At 45.3% G+C, this 25,924-nt stretch overlaps 1 protein-coding gene across 5 annotated transcripts in view; it reads left to right on the top strand.

The window, feature by feature from the left end:
- The window catches only part of PRKG1 (protein kinase cGMP-dependent 1), a 1,254,852-nt gene that overhangs the window by 381,136 nt on the left and 847,792 nt on the right, over nt 1-25,924 (top strand). The gene's annotated exons all lie outside the window — the stretch shown is intronic.

The following is a 25,924-nucleotide window of genomic DNA, read 5'->3' as shown; positions in this document are numbered from 1 at the left end:
TCAAGGTCCTATGAATAGGAAACTCGGAGATCTGGAGGGAAATGTTAGCTTTCCAGTAAAAGGGCAACGGTGTTTTGGAAATGTTCTGTGTCATGTCAGAAAAGAAAAAAAAAATCCCCCTTTCCGATTAAATTTTCCCAGCAAACAATGTCTTGGAATGTTTGGGCAATTTTGGAACCCTGTAACATATTTTATAAAAACAAATCGCCTAACAAAAGATGCTGGTGAACTCATGCCCGATTAAGTACACTGAAAATAACACAGCTGATTCTGTGCCGTAATATGAATGCCAGTGAGGTGGCCTTGCTGCAAGGAACGTTTTTCTCTCCAGAGTGCTAGGTTTTGGTTGCTGGGGAGGAAAAAAAAGAAAAGCCTGAAACAAATTTACAATGAAAGCAAATTGTTCATTCTGTGCAACTGACAATAGGTCTGATGAGGATCCTTGCAAACATGGCAATTGACTCTAAATTGCTAATATCATTAGTATCAAAATATTTTTCTTCCTAAATCTATCCAGGGATGCAATATAATTGTGCTAACCAGGCTGGGCGACTTACGATAGCCAATTACTAGACCTGTCCAGGATATGTTGTCTCTGCTGTGGTTTGGAAACAAGATGTGTTTAAATATTTCCTAAGAAGAACCACTGCAGACTTTTTTCTTTCTTTCTTTTTTTTTTTTAATGATTATTTGTTTTACTTTTGAGAGGGAGTGAGGAGTGAAAGCTGGAGAGGGGCAGAGAGAGAGGGAGACACAGGATCCGAAACAGGCTCCAGGCTCTGAGCTGTCGGCACAGAGCCCGACGCGGGGCTCGAACTCACGGACCGCGAGATCGTGACCTGAGCCGAAGTCAGATGCTTGACCGAATGAACCCCCCAGGTGCCCCCAGAATTTTTTTTTTTTTAAAGACATGATTTTTCCTAATTTGCTTAGCATTTTCAGATTTTCACTTCCCTTATACAAGGGACCTTTTAATCTTATACAAAGACATTACCCATCAAGGAATAACCTTTTGTTTCTCACCCTGATGTCCTTCCCCAAAGGATGAAAGCTATCAGCCCTGCTTAGAAAAAGAGCCCCACAGCTGAGGAACAGAGAGCTGAGATCCAAACACTGGTCATCCTTTTATACCTCGCTCTTGGTAGGAAATTATCACTCTTAATTAAATTTCATCTTTGTCCACCACCCCCAGCAAGCATCTCAACTGTACCTTCAGGGTGTAGCAGGAGCCAGTGGGACGCAGAGCCTGGGGCAGGCAGAGAACTCTACCTATGACCCCTCACTGTGCACCTTGCTTGGTGCCCATGAATTAATTAGTTAACCTAACTGAGCCTCAGTGACTTCTGAGATAGTAATGCTCGACGAGCTCATACATTATTTTCCATATACAGATGGGCCACTGGGTGATAAAACATGAAATGACAAGGGGATAAGATAATTTTAGAATTACTATAATAGTGCATGCCAACCACACTTCAATTAAAAAGATAGAACAATAGGGGCGCCTGGGTGGCGCAGTCAGTTAAGCGTCCGACTTCAGCCAGGTCACGATCTCGCGGTCCGTGGGTTCGAGCCCCGCGTCAGGCTCTGGGCTGACGGCTCAGAGCCTGGAGCCTGTTTCCGATTCTGTGTCTCCCTCTCTCTCTGCCCCTCCCCCGTTCATGCTCTGTCTCTCTCTGTCCCAAAAAGTAAATAAAAAAAACGTTGAAAAAAAAATTAAAAAAAAAAGATAGAACAATAAAAAAAGTTCCGCAACGACGACAACAGAAAGATAATTCTAGAAGTCAGATTCATCACAGTTATGGCCTTTCTGCCAGCAGTCCAGCCTGGCGGCTATATTCCAACTCAGATGGGGACATGAAGGACCCGGACAGGTGTCTTAGATTCTGTAAAATGTGTGGAATTGCCATCTGCAGAAAAGTGTGCCCATGAACCCAAATAAATTGCAGGCCACTGGCCATACCAGTGATCTTGCAGAACTTTATCCCTACTTAAGTCCTTGATTTAAGCATGGGCCAAATGTGTTTGGTGAGCAGGGATGCTTGTGGTCAAGACATTCGGTTGACTACGATGAATTAAAATGTTTTCAGACCCCACAGTCATTCACACAGCACTGAGGGCGGAATCACGCAGAAAGCATTCCAAGTGCAAAACTCCATGGGACTCCGGCAGACCACACACCAGAGCTTTATATCTGAAGTCACTCAGCAGAACCGTCGGATGAGACTCTTGACTGTATCCACTTATGACCGTACTTTGGCTTCCACTTGCAGACTGACTCACATTCCTAGAAAGTGCAGGCTGCCTAAATACACTGACTGCTACGTACATTCAAGACACGTATGTAATTCATAGGTGTTTTCAGACTTGTTTCAAGGTGGCAGCAAACATATTTATATGTAATTCAACTTTCAACACGATCCGGCTTTCATGTTCTAGGTATCGTCACTTAAGCGGTCTCCTCGCGGTAAAGAACTTTGATGGAACCTTGGTGTTGACTTCCTAAGGTAGTTGTGAAGATTACACGAGTTCACATCTACCTGGACATAATCAACACGGTGCGTGATAGACCCTTAAGTCAATCAACACCTTCCTTCCATTTTTTAAAAATGTTTATTTATTTTGAGAGTGGAGGAGGAGCAGAGAGAGAGAAAGAATCCCAAGCGGGCTCCGTGCTGTCAGTGCAGAGCCCGACGCCGGGCTCGATCCCACAAGCCGCGAGATCGTGACTTGAGCTGAAATCAAGAGTCAGACGCCGAACCAACTGAGCCACCCACGCACTCCAGTCAGCACCTTCCTTCTTTCCATATATTATGTTCGTATCCCTGAAGCCCACAATGGTATTTTCTGTACCGAAGTGAGGTGAGGGTTTCCTCATTCGAACGACGGATAAGACCCACTAAAAGAGAAGGTGACCGCTCATTTATTCTGGAACTGATATTTGCCAGGGACTGAAACGTTGTTTGTGTATCAGGGGGTGATTTTTGTCATCCAGGGGACCTTTGATAATATCTGGAGACTCTGTAAAATTGTTGTTAACTGGGTGGAAGCCCGGGGCACTGCTAAACACCCTGCGATGCACAGGAGAGTCCCCCACAATGGAAAATCATCTAGCCCCAAATATCAATGGTGTTGTGGTGCAGAAACCCTGCCCAAAGTTACCTGGTTCTGACTTAGTCCCCAGACACCAGATGAAGTAGTGGGTTGTGTGGTTAGCCCCATTTACAGAAGCAGAAATTGTGGCAAGGTGAAGTCGAGAGGTTATCTGAGACCCCCAACCGAGTGGGGGAACGTACGTAGATTTGGATTAATCTGGAATCGAGGCCCTTCATCCTGCCTTCGAATGGGCAAAGTCAGGAGCAGAAGAACCATTTTCTCTGCTGCTACTGCCCATTGCTGGCTTTTTGTCCAAATTATTATCAAGTTGAATGAGTATAAAACTTGCTTTATGAGGAATGAAGGAGTGCTTCGACGTTTCTTTTAAAAGCAGCAGGACTTCCATATTTAGTAACTGTGCATCTAGGGTGCCACTGAATTTTTTTCGCGGTGGAGGTGTGCTGTTGGCAAGGTTCGCTAACCTCGCTGGTGTGGGTCTCGATGGCATCTTTTGTCATGGCTCTCTGTTTGTTTTTAAGTTTAGAGGTAATGTATCTGTTAAGGGAGACTCATAGTGCTGTCCTTTTAGGAGCGAGAATTCATACTCTGGCTTTGCCTTTTGAAGCTTACACACATTATCACTAAAGCACATTATCATTTTTTTATCTGGTGTCAGGGAGGATTTTCTCATCTTGAGCGAGGTGCTGTGCTCTAAGCAGGGAAGGGATTTAGGACTTGTCAGACCTTCCAGGACTGACTTTGTTCCACTGTTTCTCCTACCAGTCAAGAAGAAATAGGGGATAGTAGAAACGCATCAGCTGCCATTTGCAAACCTGTTTCCTTTCTCTGAATATTTTGGGCTCTTGTTGACATGAGCGTTGACCTTCTTTTTTTTTTTGCCCTAGGGGATGATTTATTTTATATGAGGTGGTGTTTTCAACAACCACTACAGAATGTTCTGAGTCACTCTGAACTCTATTCGGATAAAAATAAATGCACTCATCCCCCCCGCCCCCCACGGATGTTTCCTTTTGTCCCTGAAAATTAGGATTAGCTTTGATCTTTCCACAAACCCCCTCTAGGCACCCCTGATAAATGTTTGAACAAAATGTGAGAAATACCATCAAGAAGCACAAGTCCCTCAGAAATGACAGAAAGTGCCCTGCCTTTCCAGCAGCAAATATTTTCGAAATCCCCTCTTGGTGTTTCTTCATAAAGTGATATGTGAAGAACTCGTAAATTTCAGAAGCGGCATCGCCTTCTCTTCACCTCCGTGGGACACAGTGAAAGCCACTGGCCCTGGGCGTTACTTAGAGTGGAACCTTCTGGAGGTTGGAACCTCCAGCATGGGTCACCATGTGAAGGGTCATTAAGTCTGCCTGTCAGCTGGGAGCTCCGCTGGGGCAGTGGGCTGGTCAACAGTTCACGGCTTCTACTTGTGACTTGGGCTTGTCACAACATGGCAGCCGGGTCCCACGAAGGAGGGCCCCCAGAGCAAGTACGTCAGGGGGAAGAAACAGAAGATGCCTGCCTTCTTCCCGGCAGGCCTGGAACTAATGCGGCATCCCTGCTTCCATATTCTCTTGGCTAACAGGAACCGAGGAAGGGAAATAAGTCCCAACCCCCGAGGAGGAGAGTGACAGAATTTACCTTTACTCCATAAAAGGCAGGGGAATGCTGGGTCATCATTATTTTCCTCTACCTCAGGCCGTGGGATTACACAGAGTAGACCTCAAGTTCATTTGCAGTATGGGACCAGTGCCTAGAACCTTCCTTTCTACACGTTGTCGAAGCTTAATAGAGCTTTATTGCTCACGCTTTACGTTATCAGTATCTTTGATTCTCAAGACAGCGCTTTGAAGGGGATGAGGAAACTGAGGCGTGGAGACGTGGGGCAAGTTGTCCAAGCTCAACAGCTGGTGGTGACAGTCGAGGGTCCGAACGCAGGAGGCCTCGTTCTGGGATCCTTGTCATATCCATTGTGGGCTGGGGATTCTTAGAGATTTTCTTTTTCAAAGTTGTGTCTTTCTTGGGGTGTCTGGGTGGCTCAGTTGGTGGGGCATCCAGCTTCAGGTCGGGTCATGATCTCACAGTCCGTGGGTTCAAGCCCCGCGTCGGGCTCTGTGCTGACAGTGCAGAGCCTGGAGCCTGCTTGGGATTCTGTCTCCCTCTCTCCCCGCCCCTCCTCAACTCACACTCTGTCTGTCTGTTTCTCTCTCTCGCTCTCTCTCTCCAAAATAAACAAAAATAGTTAAAAAATAAATAAAAATTGTTTATTTCCTTTGGAAATAATCTCTCCTTCCATCCTTTTAGCTTTTCAATATTAGTACTACACATTTGGAAAATCTGCTTTGTAATGTCCTCAGTTCTTGGAGTTGCTCCATTTAGGCATAGAGTCTGTGTTTTAAATATGCATGTGGTTTGGAGCTGGGCTCAGGGCCGTCAAGAACAAAGGCACTCCAGAGATTACATCCTTTTTCCATTTCTTCCAGAGGCGATGTGGCTTTGCACTGACTATTGTTTCCTCCGTCTACAAGTCTTGTTTGTGCATAGCTTGGGCTCCCCACCGGCTTGCTGAGGTTGAGATGGCCTCTCCCCACACACACCCACGGACATCCTTCCACACTTCTTTCTTAATTCTCATTCTCAGCGCCTCATTCTCTGGGTAATTTCTTCGACCAGGCTCCTGAGGTGAAAAACATCTGCTTGGTTCGGCCATGATTTTCAGCCAGGCCACTTCCCGGATCGCTGCTGCTCTGTGTGTTGACCGTCCTTAGTTCTCACGCTTGCTCTGGCTCAAAGAACTGCACCTTCAGGTAAAGCAGGGCTGGTCTCTGTCATCCAAAGAGCGCCACCCCTTTGGCGGGAAAGCTGGAAGAGGAGACTTTTCTGAAAAGAAAGCGGGGGTAGCACGGCTGTATCGGAAAGACTGAAGTCAAGATAGGATTAGAATAAGTGAAAACTGGTCAACCAAGAAGAAAAGGGGGTGGTGGGTGTTAAATGGCCCAAGATAACTAATCTGTGGGCATTGGAAGAACTCTCTGGGTGTGCTAACTCCAGCAACAGTGTCGTGCATCAGGGGGACAGGTGTTGAGACCTGGGTGGGAGTGTTGACCATGCCCTCTAGGTACTTCTGTGGCTGCCGTGACTCTTCTGTGTTTGTAACTGAGTCTAGATGACCCTTTGAGGAGCAAGACTGTGGTAGATGACAGACATCCTCTGTCCCAGAAAAGGAGGGGGCCCCCTAACTCTGCACATCTAAGTAGGTTTGCAACATTCCTCTGCATTTCTCCCATCTGAGCCACCAACTTCCTCTGCATTTGCTCAAATTAGGACCATCCCAGGTGACCAGGTCCTAGCACATGGATACCTGCAAGCATTTTATTTAATTTTTGTAGCATAAGATACAGGTGATGTTGTCTACGTAAATAATTTCTTCTACACTGTACCCAAGTGTATTTGATAATAATGCTCATCCACATTTGCGTCTTCAGAAAAGGGATACAAGTTGTGTTTGGTCATTTCGGTAAATTTAGTAAACGAGTGAGTAAAGCTAGAAGGAAAGATGTTCCCCAAGGGTATCAAACTATGATGCCGTAAACAATGGGAAGCAGTTTTTCTCAGAAGGAATTTACCAAGTCTTTGAGCGGTGATTAGCAGCTGGGGCCATGGTGTCCAGCCACAGAAAATCACTGATGGAATCACTGCCCTACCACAGTCTGCCTTAGCTATATGGTTTGGCCAAGGAGCTTCGGGGACTCTCCTGCAAAATAAGCAAATAATATTCACATGGAGATGCTGTCAGAATAAAAGAGATAATCTGTATAATTCTCATGGCAAATTAGAGTATTTCAGGGAGCGTGGCTCACTGCAGTATTTTGAGCCAGACAGTATTAGGAACAGTTTGATTCAGAAGGGTGTGTAGCAGGTGCAGGACTGGGGGAACCAAGTAAAACACGTGGGGTGCAAGATTTAAGAGGACACCAAAAACTCAATATTCAAGATAAACAGTATTTTATTATTACTATTTTTCTTACGCATTTTTGAGAGAGAGAGAGAGAGAGAGAGAGAGAGAGAGAGCGCGCGCGCGCTTGAGTGGGAGAGGGGCAGAGAGAGAGAGGGAGACACAGAATCTGACGCAGGCTCCGGGCTCCGAGCTGTCAGCACAGAATTCCACAAACTGCGAGATCATGACCTGAGCCAAAGTCGGATGCTGAACTGACTGAGTCACCCAGGTGCCCAAGATAAACAGTATATTAAAGCAGTACTCACAAATCAGTGCCAAAGAAATCCGTGATAATAACATAAAAGTAACATCACATTTTTTAAAAATAAAGACGGATTAAACACTCTCACTCATCTGGTTCCAATAAAAGTTTATTTATAAAAGCAGGCAGCCAGGCCATGAGCCCAAGTTCACTGATTTGATTTTTTTTTAAATATTGTATCACAATATTATTTATCCCGATCATGCAATTTTTATTTATTTATTTTTCTTTCTTTCTTTTGGTGGGGGGGTGGGCAGAGAGAGAGGGAGAGAGGAGAGAGAATCCCAAGCAGGCTTCTCACTGTCAGCGTGCCAACCTCAAGTGGGGCTCAATTTCACAAACCCGTGAGATCATGACCTGAGCCTAAATCAGGAGTTGGACCCTTAACCGACTGAGTCACCCAGGCGCCCCTGATGATACACTTTTTAGCTACTTCCTCAACTTCTGTGCCTGAGGGGAATGCCTCACTTATATGATCCTAGCCTCCGCCCTTGTTCTTGCGCAGTTTTTAAATTGTTTGCTTTTGGTTTTGGTTTTGTTTTTTTAATTTTAACTGATAAATTCAGAATGCTGTAAGTCAAATCCTAGATAAAGACCTTTGGGACCATCATACCCAACCCTCGGTGTGACTGCAAATGCTTCCTAAGCACCTCCTTTTTCACGTCAAAGATGGTGACTTTGCCGTTCATAGCGTAAGAGTGAAAAATGATGTGTGCACATGTGGGACCGCTGACCTTTTACAGCATCTCCAAACCTGACCTTCTGAGGACGCTGCATTAGACCAGGAAGACGCCTGCTCGCCTAGATGCCTTTGACTTGGTGGTTTAGACGGTGCATTTTCTCCTCTGTTTGTGTTCATTTCCTTTGTACTTTATGTTTTTCCTGACTTTCTTTGACTGTTTTTTGAGGGCAAATTCTGACTATCCTGAAAATAAGGATCGTTTCAGGAAATTGTTTTCTTTGTTGCTTTTAAATATTGATGGGATTCTGGCAGTGGGCATATAATTAAGCTCACAGCAGTGATCAAGCTCTTTTTTATAATAAGCCTTTTATCCCTTTACCTAATCTGCCACTGCCTTGCCTTGTTTCTCAGGGTTAAATGGCAGGGAGCCATTTGGCTCAACCAGTTGGACCCTGGCAGGACTCGCCTCGAATCAGATGTTCTTTTCCTCCTAGAAGGCAGAGTGTACCTCTTACTCAGGTTCACCTCACATTTCAATTTGCAAATGAACATGTGGCTTCTGTGTCACCCCGTTGGCCACAGCTGATCTATCAACCTAAGTGATGGCCCTCGAATGTGTAACGGCTCCAGCTTTTCAGGGCCACCTCCTCCCAAAGCTGCTGTCCCTCTCGTCCACCTTGTGCTTCTTTGAGGTACGGTATTTCTCCAGGAACCACAAAGGGAGAAGGGAAGAGCACAGTAGCAAGATCTGGTCAAACCGTGGGCGAAAGACCGACCGTGGTATCAAGTTCTGAGGTCTAACTGGATTGTTGATTGTCCTTGGAAGGGCATGTGTGGTGTTTCAAACATTCTGCCTGGGAGGGTGGTTTGGGGTGGAATGCATAATGAAATCACCTAGTGTGGGTGGCCCTTAGCCAATCAGTCGAAGGCCCAACCAGAACCTGCCTGACCACCTTGAGCGCAGGATATGGTCTTTTCCTGACCTTGGACTCTACCTGAAACGTCAGCTCTTCCTCAGTCTTGACACTGTGGCTATTGCACCATCTGTCGTCCTGATTCTCAGGCTTTTAGACCCACACCGGCACTACCCTATCCGCTCTCCTGGGTCCCCAGCTTCCCAACTACAGATCCGGGGACTTCTTAGCCTTCGTGATTGCATTTCCTCATAATAAATGCATGTATAATAGTAATACAGTAAATACTTGTATAATAAATATAGAAGTCCCTTATTAGAAATACATATGCTATAATTATAGATACATGTAAAGTCAATAAATAAATCTATTGGTTCTGTTTCTCTGGAGACCCCTGACTAAGAGAGCATAGTATTTTTATCGCTCAGAAATTCACTACAGTGTAAGAAGTCTAACATCTAACATACAGCAGTAAGGCATATATCTGATCAAAGAAAAATAAATAGATGTATTCACAATCACAAGATTATAGGGAACGTTTGTCATTTGGGGAATCTGCCCAGCAGATGTGTTTGGGAAAGTTCCTGCCTTATAAATTTTAATGAGAGTTAGAGTCCTTTCCCTTATATAGGGGGAAACGAAATCTCACTAGATCAGCATTACTGCCTTCCCTAGTAGGCTAGGGCATGAGCCATGTGACGTAGATTTGAACAATCAGACATACACAAAACTCTTCCAATGGGGTCTGTGATGCGGAGAGGTCGAGTCAATGCAGAGTTCTTTTTGGCGATGGCTCAACGGACAGTAGCGTAATTTCCAAGGGCAGCTGTGGACACGGTAACTTCAGGGGCAGCCGTGCCCTCACGCCACAGGGTCTGAGCTGCGATTTGCCAATAGACATTCTGTTCTGGTTACTTGGCTTCCCTTTGTTCTTTCCATTTTCCGAACTTGGTTCTCCGGCCTTTGTTGGTAGTTATGTTAGTATATTCCATTTCCGTTACATTGGCCAAAGTCGTTCTTGGTCGTTTATGAATCAGGACTGAGTCATTTATTTATTTCTTTGATATTTCCCGAGCCCATATTATATACCAGACACTTCTCTCTGCGGAGTGGAGGGAGCAGTGAATAAGACCGACAAGGTCGTTTCTCTCCTGAGGATCCCAGCCTTGGAGGGTGAATGAGTGAATGAACCAACAAGCGAGGAAGTAAGGAGAAACCGGCTTGTTACGAGAGCTCTGGAGCAGATCAGATAGAGTGATGTCATAGGGTGGCCGGAGGACCCCAAGGGGTGGTCAGGGAAGAGCCCTCTGAGGCAATAACCCCTATGTGAGGCCTGAACGGCAAGAGGGAGCCAGCCACGCAGACACCGGGGAGGTGGGAGTAGTGGTTACTTCAAAGGCCCTGAAACCGAATCAGCCAACGCAAGTTCTGACTTGAAGGCGTCATACAAAACTCACGTAACCCACACCCCCAGATGTGTAGACAGAGAAATCGAAGGGCAAACGTTTTCCAAGCCTCTCGTGAAGACTCCTGATGCTGAGCCCTCCAGTCATAACCGTGGTGAAAATATAGAGCAGACCAAGGTGGACGTGAGTGCCCTTCGATTTTGATTTAAATTCTGAGCCTAAGTTTTTCTCTTCTGTTGGGTGCCTCGCAGTTTCCCTCAGGTTGCATTTTCCCAGACCAGGCCTCCTCTGGTTTTGGTTTTTTTTGTTTGTTTGTTTGTTTTTTGGCTGTCTCCTAGTCTGCTTCCTCAATGGCATGCCTGAGGGAAAGGAACTGGCGAGTTAGTGGCCACCATTTTCTCTTAGCGGCATCTCCCAGCTGTGGGAGGATAGGACTGGGCTTCAACCTCAGTGTGGCTCAAGTGTAAGAGTCACCAAAGAAAAACCACGGTAGTTGGGAGACGGATGAGAAGTTTGCTACGTTCGGGCCAGGCTCCCGCAATTCTTTTCAAAGGGAAAGATGTTCGTGGGTAAATAGGTTTACATAACCTTTTTAGACCCTTAGAGCAGTGCTATCAAACCTTGCATGCGTAATGGAAGCCATGTTTATAATTGTAAGTTTTCTGGGAGCCACATTTAAAAAAGTAAAACACACATGTGCACACACACACACACACACACACACACACACAGCAGATGAAGTTGACTTTAACAACATTGTATGCAACTAACTATATCCAAAATAGTCGTTACAAAAATTGCTAATGAGTTATTTTACATTTTTATGCTAAGTGTTCAAAATTGGCGTGTACGTTACACTTACACCCACCTTGATTCACGCCAGCCACAGACCAAGGTGAGCAACCACACGTGGCTGGTGACCGCCATTTGGAAAAAGCAGTGTTAGAGCAAGACTGACTCAATTAATATCTGCTTGGAGACAAAGAAATAGAGTACGTCCCTGTGCATGAATTCCTGTAACCCTTGGGTATAGATCTTTATAATGTCTTTCACCGGCCCCTTTGTGAGCTCTCATTCCCGGTAGGCCCTCACAAGGCTGCTTTTTCCCTCCCTGAAAAATTCTCCTGTATCGCATGATTGTTACGTATTGGCAAGCTTTCTTTTTTTAAAGCTTCTTCTTTTTTTTTTTTTTTTTTTGTTTTGTTTTGTTTTGTTTTACAGTTCTCTTCCTTGGTGATTTAATTTTCACCTTATCCTTCATTTAAAGAAGGCAGTATCGAAAAGCACAATGAACCCTTCTGAGTCAGCTGACACCCTCCTTTGTCAAATATCCTCTTTCCTCCACAATTAAGGGTTTATAAAAGGAATCGGGAAGTGTCTTTCTGTGATGTTTTAAACACGAAAATAGGAACACGAGAAGGTTTTCGTTCCATATGGTAATAAACTTTTATCCTTCTAGAGTCGCCGGCTGATTTTTCTCTTAGGATAGCATGATTCCTACACACCCACTTAACCTCATGGTGCCCAAAGTGAACTTTGTACGGTGTTTCCTCATGCAAAAAAAAGATATTACTTCTCAGGGGTGCCTGGGTGGCTCAGTCAAGCATCTGACTTCAGCTCAGGTCATGTTCTCGCAGTTCGTGGGTTTGAGCCCCACACCAGGCTCTGTGCTGACAGCTCAGAGCCTCCTTCGAGTTCTGTGTCTCCCTCTCTCTCTGCCCCTCCCCTGCTCTCTCTTTCTCTCTCTCTCTCTCTCTCTTAAAAACAAACTTTAAAAAATGTTTAATTAATTTTTAAATAAAAAAAAGATGTTACTTCTCTGTTTATCACATAGACCACTTTTGTTCCACGGTGCATTTTTTGTTTTGTGTTCTCATAATGTTAAGAGGTCTACCCTGTGTCAGCCGTGAGATGCTGCAGAGGTATTCATAATCATAAAATAAGAACAATGCAAATGTAGCTAGCACTGACACATCCATTAACCTTTAGGCTTATGATTTATCCTCCTCCCTGGTATTTCAAAGAAAACAAGAAACAGTTAAACGAGCGAACCCACACTATTCCCTATCTTTATTCATTTACTATAAGATCAGTCACGAACCATTAATTGGCCAGTCACTTTCTTGATATTTGGAGACAGACGAAACCCTCTCTTTCCGTGATGAATTTCCCCACCATGTGGTGCATAATAAAGACCCATAAATTCGACAGAGGTTGCATGTTCCTCACATCTGTGGAAAAAAAGTGATATAGCAGTTGCCTTTGAGTGTAAAAGGCACCACGCTTTGTCTCCCACAGTAAGATAACGCTTAGCATTTAAGGAAGATGCTACTTAAGGAAGGAGAGAGTAGGACCTGTTTCCTTTGTGTATAATAGTCGCTTTGCCTTTTGACCATTAGGATAAACCCACCACATAGTAATCTGGTACCATTGTAAGAGGCAGACGATGATGAGAGTTTCTCCGAGTTTCTCAACATTTCACATCAATATGTAAGCCAAAAATATTTTCTACACCCACTGTAAAATAACAATAAAGGCTGATGTTGCACACCAGGCCTCCCCTGGTGGGAATAGGGACTGAGGGACCAATACCTGGGGACACCTGTAACCCCATCACAGAGCTCCAGCGGCTAGAAACTCTGACCTAGAAAGTGTTACTAAAATGAATGCCTTCGTCGTGGTAGGAACTTCTCTTTTGGGAGATGCTGAGAATATTGCCTCCTTGATGGTAGATTTCAAGGGTCTCTATTTTAGCAATGCCTGGCTTACCTCTGAAAAGAAGAGGCTCTAATCATTGTCTGCCTCATATCTTATAGTGTTACCAGATTATTGTATGATGAGTTTATCTTAATGATCAAAGGCTAAACTTCTACTGCACAAGAAGGAAATAACTACTTGGCCATGGACTAGTGCATCTTAGGAAATGAAAAGAATATAGAAAAGCCCTGACTGCCAAGAAAGCATGGAGCCAAAGCTCTGCGTTTTGATGCATCTGCTTGGATTGAAATCAGATCTCTTGACTGGTAACTCATGCAGAAAGAAGCCACTTGTAGTCTCATCTGGGCAGAATCTGCCTCTTCAGAGTGATGGAGGTCAGGGCTCAACTTCGTAATTAAGCTACTGGAATGGGTTGCAAAGTTAAACACTTGGCAAAGAGAACTGTGGCACACAAGCTACTTACGGGATGTTAATGCTCTTATCCCGAAATATTTAATTTTCAAGTTTAGAGCTGCATTTGGGGATTCTGAAAAATCTAAAATGCACTTTCCTAGGGAACTGAGATGTCCCTAAAAGGTGTCAAAAACGTCCATTTATAGGGCCGGCTTGGAAGATAGTAGTTACCATATATACTGAGTATTTAATCTGTGCAACGTACTGTATTGGACGTCAGGCGGTTCACCTACTGCCTCACAGCATCCATGTGAAATAGACGAGTTACCACTCTTACGTGAGGATGAGACCCCGAGGGGCTCAGCAGCTTGTCCAAGGCTCTGTGTAAGGAAGTCGGGGAACCAGGAGTTGAATGTAGGTCTCCTTTTGTGTAAATCCCTTCGCGTGACTGGCTGTTGCACTATTTCTTGAGAGAGCACGCTCCCCACCCCCACGATCTCCCACTGAATGCTGGGCAGAGACACGGGAAAGGCGGTACGCGCAGGGAATAGCCAGCCGAACTAGAGAAACCCCTGAATTTCTCTCCAGCCCACGGCTTCTCTAATCTAGATGCTTCTATCTCATATATTGGAGTCTTAATGATTATAAGATAGCAATTGTAAGAGGAAAAGTGATCCTCTTTGAGTTTCAATATTTTCAAAGCAATCCAGCGTTTTCAATTAATGTGACTGCTCTTAGGCCATTTGGTTTCTTCATGTTTTAACACGGTTCCCCCTTTTAAAGCTTTGAACATCCTTAGCCACGATGCCTGGCATTTTGTTGGATTTCATGTGTACTATGAGTAATGCTTATTCTCTGAAATCATTAGTGTGCGTGCTGTTGCAATCAAGGAAACGGTTTCTGGTGCCATCAGGAATGGTCCTGGAAGCGCATATGGGGTAGCCCATACTTTCTCAAATCGGCAGCAAGAGTATTTTCGGTCGTTAGTCTCTGTGTCTAAGAAAGAAAGGGGTCCCGTGCTTGTAACAAGTGCCAGGATATGAAGATCTTCCTGAACTTAGTATTTGAGCGGACGAGAGTCCTTTATATCAAATAGTTACTGAAGAAACCACCCGTGGTGTATGCATGGACCTACAAGTTGTATGTCACGGAGGCCGAAATGTTTCTTGCCGGGATCCCAGGAAACATACCTCGCTTCTTTCTCCTTTGGAGAAGTGATTAAGGAAGAGACGTCACAAAGTGCTCACCGACTTCGAATAACAGTTATGAGTCATCGGTTTGATTTCGATGATGAAACTTTCCAAAAGGGTAAAAAATAGTAGTAGGACTTACATAAGTTCTGGGAAATTATACTGTTCTCTAAGTTGGCCTTTATTAAGTAGAGGCCATTTGGAAAATGTTTCTTTTTGTGCCCTTCATCCGTCTTTGTAAACGGTGGTGCCGAATTGCTGGCACTTTGGCGGGGCCTGGATCCCGGGGGAGGTAACGTGCAATTGTAGGGGTATTGTCTCCCTTTGCCTCATTGGAGCCACTTTGACTTGAAAGAGGTCCTGACACCTGCCTTTTTCTTTTCTCTTTTTTCTTTTTAATGTGTACTTATTTTGAGAGAAAGAGAGTGTGCGCAGGGGAAGGGCAGAGAGAGAGGGGCAGGGAATCGCAAGCAGGCTCCCAGCCCTCAGCACGGAGCCCGAGGCAGGACTCGATCTCACGAACCCCGAGACCGTGACCTGAGCTGAAATCAAGAGTCAGAGTCTCAACTGACTGAGCCCCCCGGGCGCTCCTTCAACTTCACTCTTCAAACAACTCCGGACCAATAGCACCAGGCGAGCAAAGGCAGAGATGACTACTGCTAAGTCCATCTGTCAAAGGGCCTCCTCGCCATGACTTCACTTCCATCTCTTGGACGCAAAGGCTATTGGAGATATGTAAACCACGCAGGCTTGAGAACTGGATTCAAACCAGCCTGGAGATTTGATCCTTGGACGTGTACATCTGCACGTATGTTCGGGAAATGGGGCCTCTGGCAACCTTCGCCTGGGATCTAAATATTTGGCCATTGCAGACAGCGGTTTCCTGCACCTGGGTCTCATCCTGCTTCTCTGAGTCGTGTGTTTTGACGTAGGCAACCTCGCTCCCATAAAAGGTGCGGGGAGAGATGCAGGGGCTCCCTCTGGGTTCTCACACACCGAACGTGGATGTGGAAGCCGCTTGGCTTGCAGCTCATAGAGCGTCTGCCTGAGCTTTAGGGAGCTGTGGCGCGTTTCCACGGTGAGACCAGTGTTCTAGAAAGGAAGCTGCACCACGGGACCTGGGAACACCAGATCGTTTGCTCATCTGGCAGTGGGGCCGTTGTAAAGACTGGGTACCAAGTGGTGTTTTGCGATTCACCCTGCTGTTTGTTCCTTTCTCGGTCGAAGGCCCGTGGCGTGCCCCACCGATCAGAATTCCGCGCCTCTGCCCTCCTCCCCCTGCTGTGGGTCTGGCTCCCAGCTTCTGCAGTTAGGCATTCTCCAGTTGTCTTAATGATGTTGACTCCCCCGGTGGGTGGCCACAGCGGTGTGCAGCGACTCCGGGCCCCAGGCCTGCTGCTGTCGAAGTCACCCAATGAAATCAATTTGTCGTCCACGGCTGTTCCTCTCCACGCCCACTCGGGAGTTTATAGATCATCCCTCTCCTCCTTCTCGGGGAAACAACCCAGTCCGGGTGCCTGGGAGACGCGGCGGTCCCCCAGGATTTCCGACGTTTCTCCTCCACAGCTTTGCATGCAGGCTTCCTCACTGTCACGCTGTCGTTCGTTCTCTGGCAGCTGACACCCGGGCAGGATGAGGCCAGAGCAGGATCGATGAGCCCTGACCCCTGGAGATGGGCTGAGTTGGAAGCCTGCTTCTAAGTGAACCCACTTAGGAAAACCCAGTTCGGTTGGCCTAAAGACCCAGAGCTGTCTAGACAGAGAAGGAAGGTGTTTTGAAAAGAACCCATCGTGTTAACTGCTAAGCTCTTGGCAAAAATTAAGCATCATAGTGGCTTTTTTTTGTTAAAGCTGAGACCCTTCCATTTGTATAGACTTCAACGGAAGTGATTCATGTCACCGTGCAGCTATAGATCCATACTCTGCTAATACTTATCAAAATGGGCCAAGAAATAAACGTGCGGGACGTGTCCCGATGAGTTGTTTCACTTAATCCTCAAGGCAGATAGTAAAACAGGTCTGATGATCCTCATGAAGGAAACAAGGAAATTGAACTTTCTTTCAACAATGATTTAGACTTTTTTTTTTTTTTTTTACAAATATATACTTGACCTGCTGCATGTTTATTTCTTAAGCATTCTTGGTCCGTGGTATGGGCACACATTTTCTCAGGGATTTCCAGCTCTGAGAAGTACAGTGTAGTAGTTCTACAATTTTAAATACTGAACAGTGGAACTTAAGAAAGTTTGACTCCTTTAATAGTAATGATCGGGATGGAACTATATATGTTTAAATAAATAAGGACGTAAGACCTAAAGAAAGCTTACCGAATGTTAGCGTCACGTTCCTGCCCACTGCCTCTGACACTTGTGTGCGTGAATGTGCGTGTGCTTGTGCACCTGCGTGCGTCTATGTTGCGGTAATACTGGGGGGGGGGGGAGTGACTTTCCTCTAAGTCTCTTGCATCATTTCTGCCCGCATCTGGCGGTTCTCTTCTACTTTAGATAACAATTAGCAGTTCCTCAATGGGCTCCAACTTGTAAGTTTGATCCCTTTTCCGTCATCTTTTTCTTCTGGTTGGGAGCAAAGTTACTTCCGTTTTTCCATCAGCCGCATAACAGAACAAAGCCCTTCTCCCATATGCTGCTCGTGAATATTTTATGACTGTATTTTGTGGCAATGGGGCAGTGCAGAGAAGCTGATCAGGGGCTAATTGGGCTCCTAAATGAAGGACAGGGATTTAAAACCAATTAGTGCACGGTTGCTGGCGAAACGTGTGGTGAGGGGAGGGAGAATGACAGCATTATTGAAGTAAAAAAAAAATGTATAACAAGGTATAATGCGTAGTTTTGATTTGGAGTTCATTTCTTGCCCCACAGTTAACAAACAAAAAAGTGTGTTACTATCTGATATTAGTAGGCATGGAAAGCATGTAATTACACTGATGACATTTCCTTTATCTTTCATCACACTCTGCACTACTCCGGTACAAGCACTCTACCAGGTCAATCTTACTACGAAACATTTATTAGTTGAAGTTCCAGGCTGATTAAGAGAGGCGGGGTGGGGAGAGAAGATGAGGGAAAGAAGGAGAGAATTCTTCAGCGAAAAATCTCCCTAGGGCCCCAGGAAAAAAAGGATTCAAAGCATGGCCTTAAAACTATCTGTCAATATGTCAAGCACCACCGTTCTAAAACCAGCAATTGGGAATGGTCCTAAATGGTAGGATGGAGAAGTTTTGTTTTGGGGGAAGTGAAGCAGGGTGGCTGGAGGGGCACCTGCACCCCATTTCTTTTCTGAGAAATGGCCGAGGTAGGGAGTGAGGGGGAGCTGACTGGTTTGTCCACACTCCCCACCGGTTCTTACAGCCTGCAAAGCTTCCTGTCCCTTTGAGTAGCACCCTTTGTGTGGTGGAGACCAAGGAAGGGAAGCAGGGAGTCAGAGGCTGAGGGAGAGGAGGAGATGAGGAGAGCTTTGCTGAGTAGGTGGCTCGCTCATTGCGACAAGGTTTGGAATCCAGGCTTTGCGGAGGTTAAAGACTTGAAAAGGGATGTTTGTGAAGCTCAGTTTTGCTTCAGATCTAGATGGTTGTCCAACTGACATCAAGATGGTTTCTAATCCAAAATGATGGACCTGCTGTCCACCGTTGCCTACTTAAGTGATGCGTTTCTCTGGATCTGGAAGAGTTTGGGGTCCTGGTTATTTTGTTTTGTTTGATTGGGTGTTCTCATTTCTTTCTCTTTAAAACCTTTGAATTTCCCAATAAACGCAAACATGAGTGGGAAAAGTAGTAATGTAAGCCTTTGTTAGAGAACACTTTGTCCTACAAAGTGTCTTGCTCTCTCTCTTCAATGTTTAATTACTCTGAAGTTGTGTTCACATTATTACGACAGTAAATGTTCTTCGTAGAAAATAAGGGAAAGAGGGATAAAGAAACTGTGCTCGCTGTTCTTCAGACTAAAGATACTCTGGCTCAACTTGTGGCTTTGGTTTCTTTTGTTCGGTGGTACCCAGAAGACGCACGCCCTTCCACCCAGGGACCTCCCGCAGAAACCTTGTGGTCCAGAGGGGCAGAGTCACACAGCCTCGTTTAGGAGTCTTCACCATGACACGTAGTAACCGTGACCGTGAGCAAACCATCTGAACTTTCCACGCTTCAGTTCCCTTATTTGCAAAAGGGGATGCCCATTTTTCAGGGCTGTCAAGACCTGCACTCAAGTGTGTGGGATGCCCACCCCAGAGCCTGGCACCTGCCGGGAGATGCCCGCCACTCACAGCTCCTGCCCCCATGTTACATCCATCTTCCTGTCTCCTTCTCCAGCAACCAGTGGGAACGTGGTCAAGGTTGCGCAAAATGGCGGATGCCGGAATGGCGGGCAGGCCAAGGGGGTGTGGGGGAGGAGGTCTGCAGAGAGGTCAGAGTAACTGTCACTAAACTTGTAATTTTGACCAGGTGGCCTGTGTCTTTCACTCTTCGATACTGCTGCATAAATAGTACAGTTCATATTTCAGGCTTAATGTTTTTGTCATCTGAGACAGAAGTTATGCTTTCCAAGAGGTGTGCGACTAGCTATGAAAATAAAAAGTTTGGATTTGGAGTCATTTGGGGGGAATGCTAGAATGAAGAGTGTCCAACTTTCCTTAAATCGGTTTAATAGCTTGTGGTAATAATACGTCAAATACATTAATTATGTCATGACAGAATCATTATGCCCCGGTAATATCTAACATTTTCATTAATCTCAAAATGTGTACATTTTAGAGATTTGCTACAAAATATATCAGACCGGATGATTTTATTCTTGACATTTACAATATCCTTTCAGGATTTAAAAAAATACATTAAAGTTCTACGTTCACACTACATATTCTTTTCAATAATTTTTTTTTGGTTTTGAAATGTCTAAAATTTTAATTGCTTAGGCAGAGAGAACTTAAATATGAAATCATTCCAATTTTTCAAAAAACAAAAAGATTTAGTTAACATTCTGAATTATAAGAAAGATAGCTGACATTCTTTGGGCATTCCCTAAATGGTAGGCTCTATTTTAAGAGTTTCATTTGTATTGACTCCATAACCTTATGAAATAACATTTCCAGTTATTCCCATTTTCTTCATGAAGCACAGAGAGGTGGGCTGGCTTGCCCAAGGTCACAGAGCCAGCCTGATACATAGGCGAGGTAGGCTGACCCTGGGGCCTGGGTCCCTGTCCATATGCTGGATCTCAGGAGTAGGATCCATTTATTGAATATGTGGTATTTGCAAGGCCAGTATTAAGAGCTTTGCATATATGATCACACACACACACACACACACACACACACACACACACACCCTGAAAGGAAAGAGCTCTCTACTGGCAGGACTTAACGATTCTTTGCAGTTTCCAAAGAGAGCAGAATGGTGTCGTGATCCCAGTTTACCTCACTGCCACTTCTCTTGAAACATTGGAACGAAGGCCCCAGGAAATTCTATCAGAGGCCAGATAGGTGGCAGTAGCCAGAGATACACAAGAAATCCTTCCCAACACAAACTACCACACCAAAAGTAACCTCAGGGAGATTGCTCTCCTCCTTGTATATTAGCCCCAGTTCCAGTGTCTCGGGATCTCATGGTCCAGGTTCCACACCCATCTTAATATGTCACTCAGTGGGCCTTTTGGGTTTGGGAGCATTAGATTATTGGCGGCTTACACTCATGCGGTGGGGCTCCCCGTGTGTGTGCGTGTGCAGACGTTCACATGCCGACTTTCTGCCCTCAGAATTTATTGGGAAGCATTCCCTAAAGCATTGCTACAAAACAAGATTAGGAAATGGGGGAATTATGCGTAAGGTGAGCTAAACCTTCAAACAATTTAATCAAAAGCTCTATACTTGGGAGTAAGCTTCCCCTATTGTGAATTTGGGTGCATTTAGTGGCTGAGCAGTGAAACGATTTTAGGGGAAAATATTGGCTTTCTAATCAAATAATTCAATTTATGGCCAAGTCCCTTGAAATAAGTCACTAAAGGCTTTATTACAGCGGGAATTTGAATGGAAACTCACGATTGTTTCAAGCATTCCCCTTTTTTCTTCGGTGATAGCAGCATTTTGTCACCTACTTTAGAGTGGAGTATAGCACCCAACAATTACATGTTTTGAAGTACCTGCCAAATATAATTGAAACTTCTGGATCTTGATCTGAAACAGATTTGCCTCAAACGCTTCCTTCATAGAAGGGCCAGAGTGTTGATGTTGTTCGCTGTCACAAGATCTAAGCTTTCCCCCCTGTCTCAACTGGTTTTGAACTCTGTAAGCCAGAGTACAATATCTAATCTCATCCTACGTAAACCAGGGTGGGAGGCAGCTATGCTACAGGATTGTTAAAAGGAAGCATGAGCTGGGGCGCCTGGGTGGCTCAGTCGGTTAAGCGTCCGACTCCGGCTCAGGTCACGATCTCGAGGTCCGTGAGTTCGAGCCCCGCGTCGGGCTCTGGGCTGACGGCTCAGAGCCTGGAGCCTATTTCAGGTTCTGTGTCTCCCTCTCTCTCTGACCCTCCCCTGTTCATGCTCTGTCTCTCTCTGTCTCAAAAATAAATAAACGTTAAAAAAAAAAAAAAAGAGGAAGCATGAGCTAATGCTTGTGGAGAGCTTGGTAGAGGGCCAGACAGATGCAGGCTCCCGAGAGTCTGTGCGGGTGTAAGAAGGTGGGGGACAGATGGCTCTTCTGAAGCTACAAAGGCTCCTGGCAATTTGGTGCACTTTCTGGCCATGACCTACGGGTCTCTGTCCTTACCGGTACTTTGCCCGTGGCTTTGAAGAGGGTCGGAACTCCTGAGAATTCAGATTGGCTTTGAGAAAGGATCCCGCTCTCAGAACTCAGGCTTCCAACGACAAACATTTCATAAAGACACACTGCTAGTAAGTTCTGAAAAGACAGATCTGTTTTTCAGAGTTTCAAAGATAATGTCACTTGTAAGGAACTAGTAAATTTAACTCTAGCGTTGCCGTGGAGAATCGCGCTGCACTGTTTCCTAGACCTTGGTCACTCACCGCCACCTTCTTCAATTATGTACCAGTATTTACTTAGTACTTTTTCTTAACATAGCTTTACTTTTAACCCTAATTTGTTTAAATAAGCATATTTCTGTCACCAACAGAAAACCAATACCAGTTGCCGTAAGGGAAGTTTAAAGAAGAAATGCAGGGTCGCCCGGGTGGCTCAGTCGGTTGAGTGTCCGACTCTTGGTTTCGGCTCAGGTCACGATCTCAGTTTCGTGGGCGTGAGCCCCGCATCGGGCTCTGTGTTGACAGCACGGAGCCCGCTTAGGATTCTCTCTCTCCCTCTCTCTCTCTGCCCCTCCCCCATTCGTGCTTTTTCTCTCTCAAAATAAATAAACTTAAAAATAAAAAAAAAAGTTTAAAAAAATAAACACATAGTTACTAAAAAAAATTTTCGTGTTCCACCTAAAATCGTCTGACATGTTCCCAAGTGTCCCTTTTTCCACCTTTGGGAAACGGTTAACCCACAGTATTTTATTGCAGTGCTTTTGCACAGGGTCGCTCATAAAAGCTTCTCACCTGAACCTCGGATTCCTGCCGTCTTTTCACTGGAAAGACCCAGAAGGTTCATCGTATCATTCAGCCCTTTGTTTTAAAGTTGAGGAGCAGGAGCTCCTGGGTGGCTCAGTCTGCTGAGCTTCTGACTCTTGCTTTGGGCTCAGTTCATGATCCCAGGGTCATGGGATCGAGCCCTGCATTGGTCTCCATTCGGGGCATAGATCCTGCTTGGGATTCTCTCTCCCCCTCTCTCTGCCCCTCTCCCACTTTCTCTCTCTCTCTCTGTCTCTCTCTCTCTCTCTCTCTCTCTCTCTATATATATATATATATATATATAATAAAATTGAACTGGCGGGACACAAAACTTGCTAGAGGCAATGTGAAATATCCTGCTGCTTTGGAGAAGACGCAAGAGAAAATTAGTCACCAGGAATTTATGGGTAAAACCCGCCACTGCTTTAATTAATACCGTAAAAAGGTAAAGCCAACCAGAGAATTGTAGGGGGTCAGTAAAGTGACGAATTACAAACCGTGACAGGACTGAGTCTTCTATACATCGTTATCACATGAGAGTTATTGAGACGGACACAGCTCATATTCCATTGTTTCCTCATTCTCCCCCTTGTCATTCCTGGTCCGTGGTTGTCTCAGACTGATGCCTCGCCTTCCGTTTGGTCAAATTATATTTCTATTTAGTGCCCTCCTGATGGTCATGAAAACTAAAGCTGTACCAGTGTATACGGCCCCAGATATAGTATCCAATATGTCTTAGTTGGACGAGACTTGGAAAATATTAGCCATTGATTTTTTTTATCTTCCTTTAAAATGAATCCTCACCCAGTCTTGGATTAAAAACATAGCAAAGCCCTGTGAGAAACATATACTTGACATTAGCCTCCCTCCCCCAAAGGAAAGCGCCTGGGTTCACGTTCCGTCTTCCTTGCCCCCTTACCGGCCCTAGGAGTCCGTGGTCATGGTGTGAATCCTTTATGCTTTCCTTATGCTGGCCTTCCAGAAACTGTGAGTTAGAAGAACAGGAGGGGCACAGTTAATTCACTCATGATTCATCCACCTGCCTCTGAATAATTTAGTGTACCTCAGCAAGAATTTGATAGCTCTTCCATTTTTTTTTTTAACAGAGCCTTTGAGAGTCTGTAATTTTGTGTAAAATGGTAACTCAGGAGTTGTAGATATGCCAAAACTGTACAGGGAACATCTTCTTCCCTTCTCTTCCCCAACTCTTAGGCTGAATCGTGTGGTACTATCATTTTCATAGGTCAGGATGGCCAACTGTCAGCGATTTGGCCTAATTTCACTTGTAGAAAGTGGAGACAATATTCATCGCAGCCAGGCAGCCAAGCCCTCTCAACACGAGACCAGCAGCGAGTAGGCACTGGTTGCCTGTCACAGAAGGACCGAAATTCAGACGCCGTTATCTAGTCCTTGGAAGCCCCACCAGCTGATAAATGTTAAGTTACAAAACGGAATTAGCGAAGAGGAGATCTAAGTCAGTCAACCCTGTGTCTGGCTGGTCTGGTGCAGAGAACGGTCGAGAAAATAGTGGATATGATTGCTGCACGCTGGCTGACGGGGGATGTTGAAAGCACCAAGAAATATTGTAACGTGGAGTTACAGTCTTCAGCTGTGTCGCCAACCTGTAGCCTTGGAAAACTGGAGTGGAGGGCTTTTGAAGCTGGCGGACAGAGTTACTGGTGCGGTGACTACTCTAGGGGGCACCAGTGGGTTATCTGGGGGAGCAGGAGGTGGGAGCCCAACCTCAAGGTTGGTTTACCCCAGAGTCACAATCCAAGGGAAGGTTTTCAGGCATACAGCATGGGAAATGCACAGAGGTCACGGAGATGCTCTACCTACAGCAAGGGTTGCCTTGGATTGTTCCAGGGTAAGAGTAACCTTTTTTAGGACTCAGCTGTGTCTTACATAAGTATTTCTGATTAAAAAAAAAAAAAAAGAAGTATTTTTTTATTCTAACAGGAAACCACAGCTGCTTAGTTATAAAAATTTTATTTTTTTCACGTACTTTCGCAACATGACCCAATTGGAAAAGTAGAGTATTGTGATTTTTATCACAGTATTCTCCTATTTCTGTGCTTTAAACGCGTTCATGTGATTCGCTTCTTTAGGTTTCACGAGAAATAATGTACTTCATTTTAAATGGAAATAGTCCCAGGTATCTAGGAAAGGTGCATTCTCTCATGACAGTGACTGATCCTCCAGCAAGTAAAGGGACAAGGGAGAAGGTGAGCAGTAAACCCCGAGGAATCTTATGTAAAAGAATTGAAGGACCAGTGAAACAAAACAAGATTTTAGTGGTAACCATGGCAACCTGCAAGGGCTAAGGAAGAACATGAAGCTTTCAGGTCATTATTATTATTGTATTTCAACGTTTATTGACCGCCTGTATGGGATTGGGCTAACCAATTTTTTCTTGGGAGGAACAGATAGATGGAGATGAGGTTTCCCTTGAGGGGAACCAGCACGTTCTAAGAGCTTTTAATGAAGTTGGGACTGTCGGATGACAAAGGAACAGTAAGTTCTCTCTGCTGCCTCGTGGAGAAATTTTTAAAACTTAGAGACCATGTCAGGGAAGGGACCGTGCAGTGACATTTACGCCAGAGACATCTGACGGGTAAAAAGATGTATGATAAAATCAGTGGTGTGGAATAAAAGAAGCCGAAGGTCAGGTTCAAGAGTAATCGGGTTCTTGTTCGGAGAGAGGGCCAATAATATTATTTTTTGGCCAGCCATCTTCTCGTGGGATCCCTGGGGCAAGATATGTTTACCGCGGCAGCCTAACGAAGACGGTGCGTCACCAAAGGAGACCGAGTGCTTTGACACACCAGCTTCTGAGATACGCTTATTTCTTCTTCGTACCCAGATGCAAGAGCAGAACTGTAAGAAAGCAAAAAGCACAGCGGAAGAAAAGAAAACGTGGAGGCTCATCTACCTTCCTGGGATGGGGCCGTGTCTGGAGGGTGGGCAGGATTGTAGAGCGGAGTAGCAGCGTTTAGGTCTGGCGTCCGTGGGGTTTGGTTGATGGCCAAGTGAAAACCAGCAGAATGATTAGCAAGGCCTGGACACTTGCCCTTGATCAGGGTCGCTCAAACCACCTGGGGGGTCTGCTTCAAAGGAGGATTTTGATTTCGGTGGAGCGTCGTAGATTCACCAGAATCTGGCGGGACTCCAGATTTGGCATTTCTGCTTCCCAGTTGATGCCCGTGCTGATGATGACCATATTTTGTTATTTTTAAATGTTTTGTTACTTTTGAGAGAGGGGGAGAGAGAGAGAGAGAGAGGCAGAGAGAGAAGGGGACAGACGATCTGAACCAGGCTCCAAGCTGCCAGGGCAGAGCCTGACGTGGGGCTTGAACTCACGAACGGAGAGATCGTGACCTGAGCCGAAGTCAGAAGCTTACCAGGCTGAGGCAGCCAGCTGCCCCCAGTGACCCTACTTTGAATTGTAAAGCTCAGCTTCGCACTGCAGATCACCTGGGGAACTTGCAAAGTCTCTCTCGTGGCCCAGGCCATACCCGCAAACCAGTGAAATCAGCATATTCAGAGTGCAGTCTAGGAGCTGGCCACCCCCTGTGGGTCAAAGATGGCTCACAGATATCTTGATTTGGCTTACACAGGATTTCACGACTTTTCTTATGCCTGCAAACATGGGGACCTGTCCCGTAAAACCTTTAGTTTTAGTTCTTC

Source organism: Felis catus, chromosome D2 (genome assembly GCF_018350175.1).
Source record: "Felis catus isolate Fca126 chromosome D2, F.catus_Fca126_mat1.0, whole genome shotgun sequence".
Lineage (NCBI taxonomy): Eukaryota > Metazoa > Chordata > Mammalia > Carnivora > Felidae > Felis > Felis catus.
The sequence above is the reverse complement of the archived record's forward strand: the minus strand, read 5'-3'. Positions and strand labels throughout refer to the sequence as shown.